Here is a 9,523-nt window from a genome sequence, read left to right as displayed (position 1 = left end):
CCCCCCCCCCCCCCCCCCCTTCAACTCGGTACTTCTGAAGGAGAATGTCTAGGTTGTATTTAGGCACATTGTCTTCTTGGGACTTGCTGCTGCTTTCTCAGGATTTAGAGTGTGAAGTCATTTAAGGATCACAGGGATAAGGGAACCTAAAAGGTGTACTCAGAACAATCCACTTCCTGTTGTAATTTGAGCTTTTTGCCTTCTTGGTCTGGGATCTCAAACGTTTGAGCAATACAAGTATGATCTTACCCCCGTGGATGAAACTCCAGTAGCTTGTTCCTGGACACAGTCACAGGCTGGCAATTGAAAACTTCTGCAGATTCGTGGTGTTGGAATTTCAGGCTTCTGATGGTGCTGGGGGCTGGATCCAGTTTCCTGCCACACAACTGCTGTCTTTTGTACATGTTAAATGAGATAATATAAGCTTAGGTACCGTTCCTTGCTTTAAATACTTCCTTTTTCTCCATTCCCTTTCTCTTTCTGATTCTTGCTCATTCCACTATCAAGGGCATGCAACCACTTCTTGACCTTGTCTTCAAAGATTCAGCTCTTGCTATCAAGACTACACTGGATCTAGGACCCAGTTCTGGAATGTGTGTATCATTTGGTATCTTTTGTAAGTGTCATACATTTGGACCTGGATTCCTGGGACTTCTCTTTCCTCTGGTGTGCCACAACATGCAGGCCATTCCTCAGTCCTTGCACAGGCTCTTGCCTAGGCTGCTGTCTCCAGTATCCAGACTTGTCTTCTTGTTCCAACCTGAGCTGGAAAAAATTCAGTGTGATATTAAAATTAGGTCTCCTAATTTAAGTCTGGTATGTATTCTAGAACTTTGAGGAGTTATAGGGAGAAAGGCAGTATAGGGCAGCTTCCCCGTCTTGACTGTTCTTCCCTTGTCTTTAGTTTCCAATTCTTAGAGGTAAATTTTGTCCAGTTTCCCTGATAGATGTTTAATACCTTTTTTATTATAATTAAATTGGTTCACCAGACTCATCTGTTCCTTTGCTTCATAGAGCTTACTGAAAAAATTTATATTGGGGTCCCCTTGTTCTTTTCTACCTTCCATTTTATTTTCCTCTCCTTCATTTTTGTTTCTCAAGTTCTAATTTATTTTTTAACATGTTCTAAATGCTTTTGATTTTTCATTTCTTCAGAGATTGTATTACTGTTCTTAACAGACATAATGTCTTTATAAAGGGATGGCCTTTATTCATTTGCATTCTTCAAGGAGTCCAAGTGTTGCAGCTTTTCCTGGAGCTTTCTTCATGTTTTCTTTTAATTCTTTTCTTTTAATGAGTCTTTTTTGGGGGGGTGTTATTTGCTTTTTTTACCCCCCCCCCCCTTTCCTGCTAAGATTTCTTTGCTGGAATTTATTTGCCATCCACTCATTCCTTCTGTTTTGTGGTCATGTAAGGCAAACTGGATTTTTGAATCATTCACTTTGTCACTGTGCCTGTGATCCCATTTCATTGGTTCTCAAATTCTTTTTGGAAAGGGTTTGAAGAACCCTTTATTCTAAAAACCTCAAAGTTTTTTGTGAGTTACATCTATTGATATTTATCTTGTTAGAAATTAAAATGGATTAATTTTAAAATATTATTAAATTATTCTTAAAATATTTTATTAATATTCATATGAATAATGAAAAAACTTATAACATGTTAACAAATAATATTTTTAATGGGGGGGGAACCCTTTCCAAAACAAAAATTTGTGAGAATTCCATTGTTTTACATGTTTTTGTTTCACAATCTCTTTAATTTCTGGCTTAATAGAAGATAGCTGGATCTTTAACTGTTATCTATGTATTCTATTTTGGTTGAATTATATGAAATCTAACCTCCCAAGTAGGAGTTAGGTGGCTCAATGGGTAAATTGCTGGCCCTGGAATCAGGAAGACTTGGGTTCAAATCTAACCTCAGCCACTTACTAGCTGTGAGACCCTGGGTAAGTTGCTTAGTCCTATTCACCTCAGTTTCCTCATCTCTAAAATGAGATGGCGAAGGAAATTGTCAGCCACTGCAATCTCTTTGTAAAGAAAACCTCAATTAGGTCACAGAACACTGCTGAATAAATGACTAAACTACAGTAACTTCAAGTGTGTGGTTGAAATTACTTAGGCATACAAAAATTGTGTTAAGGCATTAACCTTATATAAGTTAATAGACAAAACGTGTTTTAGAGTTATGAAAATAGTTTTAACATCATGCTCTTGAGGGGTTCTCAGATCCTTCTTTAAGAACCAGTATCCTGTGTTTTTATTTTTGATGTTATATTTTAGTGTTTTACTGGGTCTTTCTTATTTTTAGTTCTTCCTCACACCTTTGGATAGGGTTAAGGGGTCTTTTTATATATGTTGCCTTCTTTCTAAAGCAAGAGTTCTTAACATAACTTTGGGTCATGGATCCTTTTGACAAACTCATGGACCCTTTTTAAGAATGTTTTAAAAATGAATAAAATAAAATAGGTAGAATTTAAAAAGAAACCAAATGTTTGTGAAATTCCCCCCATCCACATTCATTGAACTTTATCTTATGTACAATTGCTTTTAGTTCTGTGGACCCTAAGTCAAGAATCATACATAACTCCTGAAGGATCTGCAGTTTCTTTGGTATAGGGACCATTTAACTACCTCAATATCTCAATCATCTGCAGGGTTACTAAAGCCAAATTGGTGAAAGAAAGATTATTTTCACACAGCCTTATTTCTAGGAGTATTTCCATTTTGATGCATACACTAAAGTTTGGATTTCCCTGGCTTCGCCTTTGACACTCCAGTCTTTTAGCATTGCGAAGCTTTAGATGGGACTTTTGGAGAATGAATTTTAAAATTAGTGAATATACAAAATTTTCTCTTACCAGATTTCAATTGGAATTAAGTTAGAACTAAAGTCTGTGCTTATTGATTATTAAAATTGCAATATCAGACTGGACTTTACAAGTAGGTAGCTCATGGGATGCTTTTAAAAATTTTGAGATAGGAATGGGAATGGAGTCTGGTAGAGAAGCAATAAAAGAAATTCAGAATTAAAATTCATTTACTATATTTTTTTAAAAACACCAACAAAAATGAAGTTCACCTAGCAGTAATGAAAGTGTATTCTACAGAAGACCTTTAATACTCTCTCCAGCTTAAATAATAGTTTAAAATGAGTAAGTAGTAAGAATTTTAAAGTCTTTTTCTCTTTAATAGTAAGTTTGTTGTTTTTTAGAGAGTATGGAATATCAATTGAGTTTTTAAAATAAGGAATTTTGCTAATTTTTATTTAACCTTTTTAAGTGAAAAATATTGTAGCCAGCAAATCAAAAATAATTAATTTGTGAATTCTATCAAGCCTCTCTTCTTTTTTATTCAAATGGAAGAAAATTTAAAAAAGCCATGGAAGAGTACATTATTTTAGAATGGATGTGGGTAGGAAGACTTGTATGAACTGATAATAACTCTCAAGAATGTGTGTGAAGTCCCCATGGAGAGTCAGCAACTGTTAAGATTAAAGTATCAAAATTTGATTAACATAGTTTGAAGGGAATATGTGTTTTTAGAAGATTTATTGGAAAATAATTTTTTATTTTAAAAAGTTGATTCAAGTAGGGTTTGTATAGGTTAGTGAAATGAGATACAGCTTCAGTAAAAAGTTCTAACCTTATTAATCATGGCAGTTAGTTACTTTTTTTTTTTTTAAACCCTTAACTTCTGTGTATTGACTTATAGGTGGAAGAGTGGTAAGGGTAGGCAATGGGGATCAAGTGACTTGCCCAGGGTCCCACAGCTGGGAAGTGTCTGAGGCCAGATTTGAACCTAGGACCTCCTGTCTCTAGGCCTGACTCTCAATCCACTGAGCTACCCAGCTGCCTGCAGTTAGTTACTTTTAGTTTGGTGTCAACTCTTTTCTCTTATTTTTGTTAATGTGATCTAAGATTTAGCTTAAATATCAATTGATAGCATTAGGAGAGAGTGCTAGGTTTAGGTTCCAGAATCCAGGTTTGAATCTTAGCTCTGCCAATTAATACTGGTATGAAGGACAAATCACTTAATTTTTCTTGGACCTCAGTTTTGTAGTGAGGGACACAGACTTATGGACATCTTAAATTTCTTTCCATATAAATCTGTGTCATTCTGTGGTTTTTAAGTAATTCTTTTTTTGTTATTTGAAGGAGAAATTTAATTGGAGTTAAATGAATATTTAGAAAAGAAAAGGAAGACATAACCAACTTTTGGTTATTTTTGATAATTCTTGGTTTCAGTATGACTCATTTTCTGAGATAATCTTAATTAAAGTGTAAAATATTATAAAATGATAAATCACAAACTTTATCAGAAGTTGTGATGTTCAGGGTTGTTGGTCTGCTTTGGTTATTTCCCACTTTCTGAGCCAATACTTTTAATGCTAGAATTCTTTTTAAACAGTAAAATTGCCCATTTTCTTCTGATAACAGCTCTAATTTGAGAAGTTTTACTTACACTGAAATCTGAGGTTTCTGTAATTCCTGTCTGATGTATTAGTTCTATCATATATATATATATGACTAATGGAATCTGTCATATGACAGCATTTCAGATATTTGAAGACAGTTGTTATGATTTTTTTCCCTAATCTATGTGGCATTTTTAGTGGAGCTGTCTTTTCCAATGTATTTTATTTAATAAGCTTATAAAAAATAAGGTTTTTCAAAGCAACAAAGCTCAAACACTTCTTGTGATGATAATTATTTTCTGCCATTTGTTTCGTAGTTATTGCTAGTAAGTTTATTAATACTCATCTTCAAGGAGGTGTAAACATTAATTGGTGGAACTTGATAATTTTTGTTTGCACATTTTGTTTTTGTTAGTAACTTTGTTGTTCAGACTAGTCTTTGGTACATGAAGTGAGTGAATTTTAGTTGATTCTCTTAGGATTATGGTGGCCAAACATGACCCATTTACCTTTATTGACACTTTTCACTTTTTCCTTAATGTTGAGCACCTGAAGTCACAAAAATCATTCCAGAGGCCATATCAAGAAGACTTTCTGAGAAAAGACAATTTGTCTTTATTTTTCTAAAGAGCAGAAATGTTTAGCATTTGATGAAGATGTTTATTTTAGTTCTTTGTTTCAGACTTTCTTAGCTAACTCTAGATAATCATCACCAATTGGGTTTGTGGGGCATTTACAAACTTAGCCTATATAAAATATGTTTCTTGGAATAGATTATTTGTATTTAATTCTATGACATGAAGAAGAGAGTAAGCACCAAAATATTATCATTCATTTTATTCTTGGATCTATCAACTAAGATTCAAAATAGCAATTTTAGAGTGCCAGGAGAAGGGACCACAGGACCTTTCCATAGGAAAAAATGTTATTCATAGAGAGAGGTATTAAATAACATTTCTTGCCTGCAATGACAAATTTACAATAGGCACTCTAAAAATATTGTTGATAATGGGTGTTAACTTTTAGGTTGTTAAGTGAGAGACAACTTGGAGACATTTCAGGACTATATGCATCTAATGAATGTCAGGTTTCTCCAAGGATATAGAGTCCCCTTTTTAAGTCCTTCATAGCTTTAGATCATAGCTGTCTGAGTTAGTTTCTCAAACATCAATGGACTGTTTTTCTTGCATATATTTTTGTTTAATAAGTTTTTAGGTTTATGACAATCCAGTTGTGGTTTATTCTAATCGCAGTTGAAATCTAACCTACTCTAAGCTATTAGAGGAATACAAAGAAAGAGACTACATATTAATTTGATGTCAAAAGTTCTCTCCTGTCCTGTTTATAGATTGCCTTTTCTACTTCAGATTTATGGGGGTTGAGGGAAGAATTTAGTTTTAAACCTTTTGTTAACTAGAAAATATGTTATTTGTTGGCTATGGCAGTGTCAACTGAGGAAGGCTGGACAGAAAGCAGTCCCAGAAGGTGCCAAACTCACAGGTGTTGCTACTACTACCTGTCAGGGAGCAACTTAACAGTTCTGTTTTGACCAACGTTGCAGAAGTCCAACTAACAGGTAAAAATTAAATTTTAATTTGTCCTTTAGTGCTTAAGATACAAATTAATTTCCATTTTTTTAATGTTAATATACTGATTTGTAATTTACATGTCAGATTTTATTAAAAATGCACTTTGAGATATTGAAAATGTATCCATTATTTAGTTAATTGACAAATGCTTTTGTGTTGGACCTGTTATAGAATTTTAATAAATATTTTGGATACATTTCTAATGGATTCTAGGCTGTTTAAAAATACATTGGTGGCCTTAATTTGAACAACATTAAGTTAATAACATTCCTGAAGATTTCAAGTAGTTCTTTTATTATCCTTTAATGCTATATTAAAAATATAAAAGGAATTTGAAAAATAATTCCTGGTTTTAACCAGGTATGGTAGCTTTTCATTGATTCATATCAAGGAAAGCATTGCTTGTGCTTTCCTTAAAGAGTAAGCTTTTATATTAAATTTTGGTGGAGAAGAAGCTTATGATTTTTGATTTATTTAGAAACCAAATCGTGTATTCTTATATTGACCAAATGTCAGAATAGGATATTAGGGTAGTTGGGTTTACAGGAGTTATTATCTGAATTACATGGTGTGGAGTAGGAGTGAATATGATGCCTATTATATAGAAGTTTATAATTTATCTGAGAATATTTATTATATTTTTATTATTGTTCTTTAAAACGTCAGTATTTCTCTTAGTATTGCTTTTTGTATCCCTCCCAAAAAGCCATCCCCACATAATAAATAGCATTTTTCAAAGATAGTTCATTCAGTGAAAAAGCCTCAATTTAGATAATTTTACATCTTTCATCTCTTTAAACAGGTGGATTTGGGAGTGCTTTCTCCATATTATTTTTTTTTTTAAACCCTTACCTTCGGTCTTGGAGTCAATACTGTGTATTGGCTCCAAGGCAGAAGAGTTGGTAAGGGTAGGCAATGTGGGGGTCAAGTGACTTGCCCAGGGTCACACAGCTGGGAAGTATCTGAGGCCAGATTTCCATATTATCTTTTGACCCATACTTTTTTTTTTTTTTAAGAAGAAGATTACAACATTTATTTTTAAAATTTTTGGGGGAGTGGTGATTTTTTTCCTATTCGGTGTTGTTTATGTTTTCTTTGCTCTGTTTACTAAACTAGGCATCATATGAATCTTTCTGTGCTTTTCTCTATTTTTCTTTTAGTATCTTAAATATAGCGTAGTAATATTCCATTACATTCATGCATCAACGTTTGTTAGCCATTTCCCAGTTCAGTAGGTACCTTTGTTTCCAAATTTTTGTCACAAGAAGTATTATAAATATTTTGGTGAATATAGGGATTTTCTTCCTATTCGTGATATTTTAGTTTATATAATTCTAAAATGTTTTCTGGAATGATCGTGAGGTTTCACAGCTCTAGCAACAGTGCATCAGTGAGCCATCTTCCCTGAGATCTTCCAATGCTATTTCCATGTTCTGTAATCTGTCAATTTGTAGGGTATAAAATGAAATTTCAGGGTTGTTTTGATTTGTATTTCTCTTATTTGTGATTTGGAGAATTCTTTCATGTGATTGTCAATAATTTGCAATTCTTTTGAGAACTGTCATCCTCTGCTTATCGTTTGAGAAATAGCTTTTCATTATATATACTTGTGTATTTATACATAAATATCTGTTGTTTATATCTTGGACACCAAACTTATCAGAGATATTTATACGGATAAGAAGGGAAAGCAGGCAAATGGGAAAGATTTTTTTTTTTTTATCAAATTTCTCTGAGAAGGTTTGGTATATAGAAAGTATAAGCTAATATATGTTGAATTTTTTAATATATGTTGAATTTTTACATTGAATTGATGTCCTAAGTAACTATTGGTGATAGGGAAAATCTTAACATCATAGGATATTGAGCCCTCAGTAACACGAATTTTGTTCTATAAAAGTAAAATCTTTACTAATTTGAGGAAGGTGAACACTTTAGCAGGTGGGATCAAAAGACTGATGGCCAGCCTTTGCAAAGGAAAACTAGATACAGAAAGAACATTATGTCCTAGAAAAGACTGGCGCAGGCCAATTTGGTTGTAAGGTAGAGCTTGTTAGGGAACTTTCTATGCAATAAACCCCAGAAGAGTAAGGTCATAGGAGCATAGATTTAGTACTACCGGGGACTTTAAAGGTCATCTAGTCTATATCTAGTCTTTATAGAAGATATTTATATAAATATCATGGGGCATATGAATTTAAAGTATTGTTTAGTTATTAACTTAATTACTCAATCATTTTTGCTTATTTCTATAGTACAGCCTGTGTTCTGGTTAATTAAGTTCTTTCGTCTATTTATTTTATGTATAATCAAAACTCATATCTGTTTGAATTATATATAGTGAAACTTAAATTCAGTTTATCATTACCTTTGTGATCTGGCACATTCCTGGGTTGCCTGCCACTACCAGCAATTGTGAATTTGGAAAATATCCATTACTTTTGATATTTGCTTAAATAGAAATTTGGTAGAAAAATGTCAAATTTTGATGACATTTTCTTTTTAATAGCCACAACATAATCCATTATTAATACGGCTTTTATAGTCATATCCCTAATAAACGATTACTTTGGTTTGATCATGAATCATAAGATCATGAATTTAGAGATGAAAGAGATGTTAGTTGCAGCCTCCAGGCCAGCCTCCTTGTTTTCCATTTGATACCCAGGCAGGGGTCCCATAGCCATTTAAGTGCCCAATGCTAGGGAGGAACCTAGTGTCCCTGATAACAAGGTTGAGTGCTTGATCACCCACTAAGGTGCTAACTTTTCCTTTAGCAGCAAATTCTTAATTTTTAATGAAAGAAGAGCAGAATTGTGTAGTAGAACAGCTGAATAACATGTGAACTTAAATTTTGAAATGCAAATATATTTTCTGGTAGAAGGCACAAAGACAATCTTAATGTTCTATCCTTGATAATCATAAATTTTGGTTGTGTTCCCTGAGTACCTAGTAGTGGGATGAAAGTAGGCGCCACGGAGAAGGCTAATTTGAGATTAAGACTCATTGTGGATGATGCTCCAGCATGTAATTAATTTGCTCAACTCAAAATGAGAAAGGATTTCGTACAAGTTTGTGGGAAGCCATTTTTGATCCCCTCCCAGCTTTTGTCCTCTCCCTCCTAAAACTACCATATAATAATATTTTATTAAGTTTATATTCAGGCTCTACATATTTTATATGTACTTGACTCCATCTGAGCACATACTGATTGATTTGGAGCGATGGAATTTGCCATTTTTTAAGTATTTCCCCATGTTAATACTCCTCTTCCATCCTCTTGAAGATCAATAACTTCAATGCTGTAGGCACTAATAAACCTTTGCTCCTGGAATACAAATACAAAAAGGAAACACTCCCTGCCCTCAGAGCTTTATATCTAAGGAACTATTGTTGTTTTGTCTCTCAGATGGCTTTCATCATTTTTATATTTGTCTGGTAAGTGAATGTAGTTCTTTTCATGTTTTATCCCCATTAGAATCTTTGGGAATATGAATATATATATATATATATATATA

The 9,523-nt window shown here is 33.3% G+C and overlaps 1 protein-coding gene across 1 annotated transcript in view; it reads left to right on the top strand.

Annotated features, from left to right (window-relative positions):
- Positions 1 to 5,903: 5,903 nt before the first annotated feature.
- The window catches only part of TRIP12 (thyroid hormone receptor interactor 12), a 119,675-nt gene continuing 116,055 nt past the window's right edge, over positions 5,904 to 9,523 (top strand). Inside the window, exon 1 of the mRNA XM_044670824.1 lies at positions 5,904 to 5,992. The gene's annotated coding sequence lies outside the window, so the exon portion shown is untranslated. The remainder of the gene's footprint in view (positions 5,993 to 9,523) is intronic.

Source organism: Gracilinanus agilis, chromosome 3, assembly GCF_016433145.1.
Source record: "Gracilinanus agilis isolate LMUSP501 chromosome 3, AgileGrace, whole genome shotgun sequence".
NCBI lineage: Eukaryota > Metazoa > Chordata > Mammalia > Didelphimorphia > Didelphidae > Gracilinanus > Gracilinanus agilis.
The sequence above is the reverse complement of the archived record's forward strand: the minus strand, read 5'-3'. Positions and strand labels throughout refer to the sequence as shown.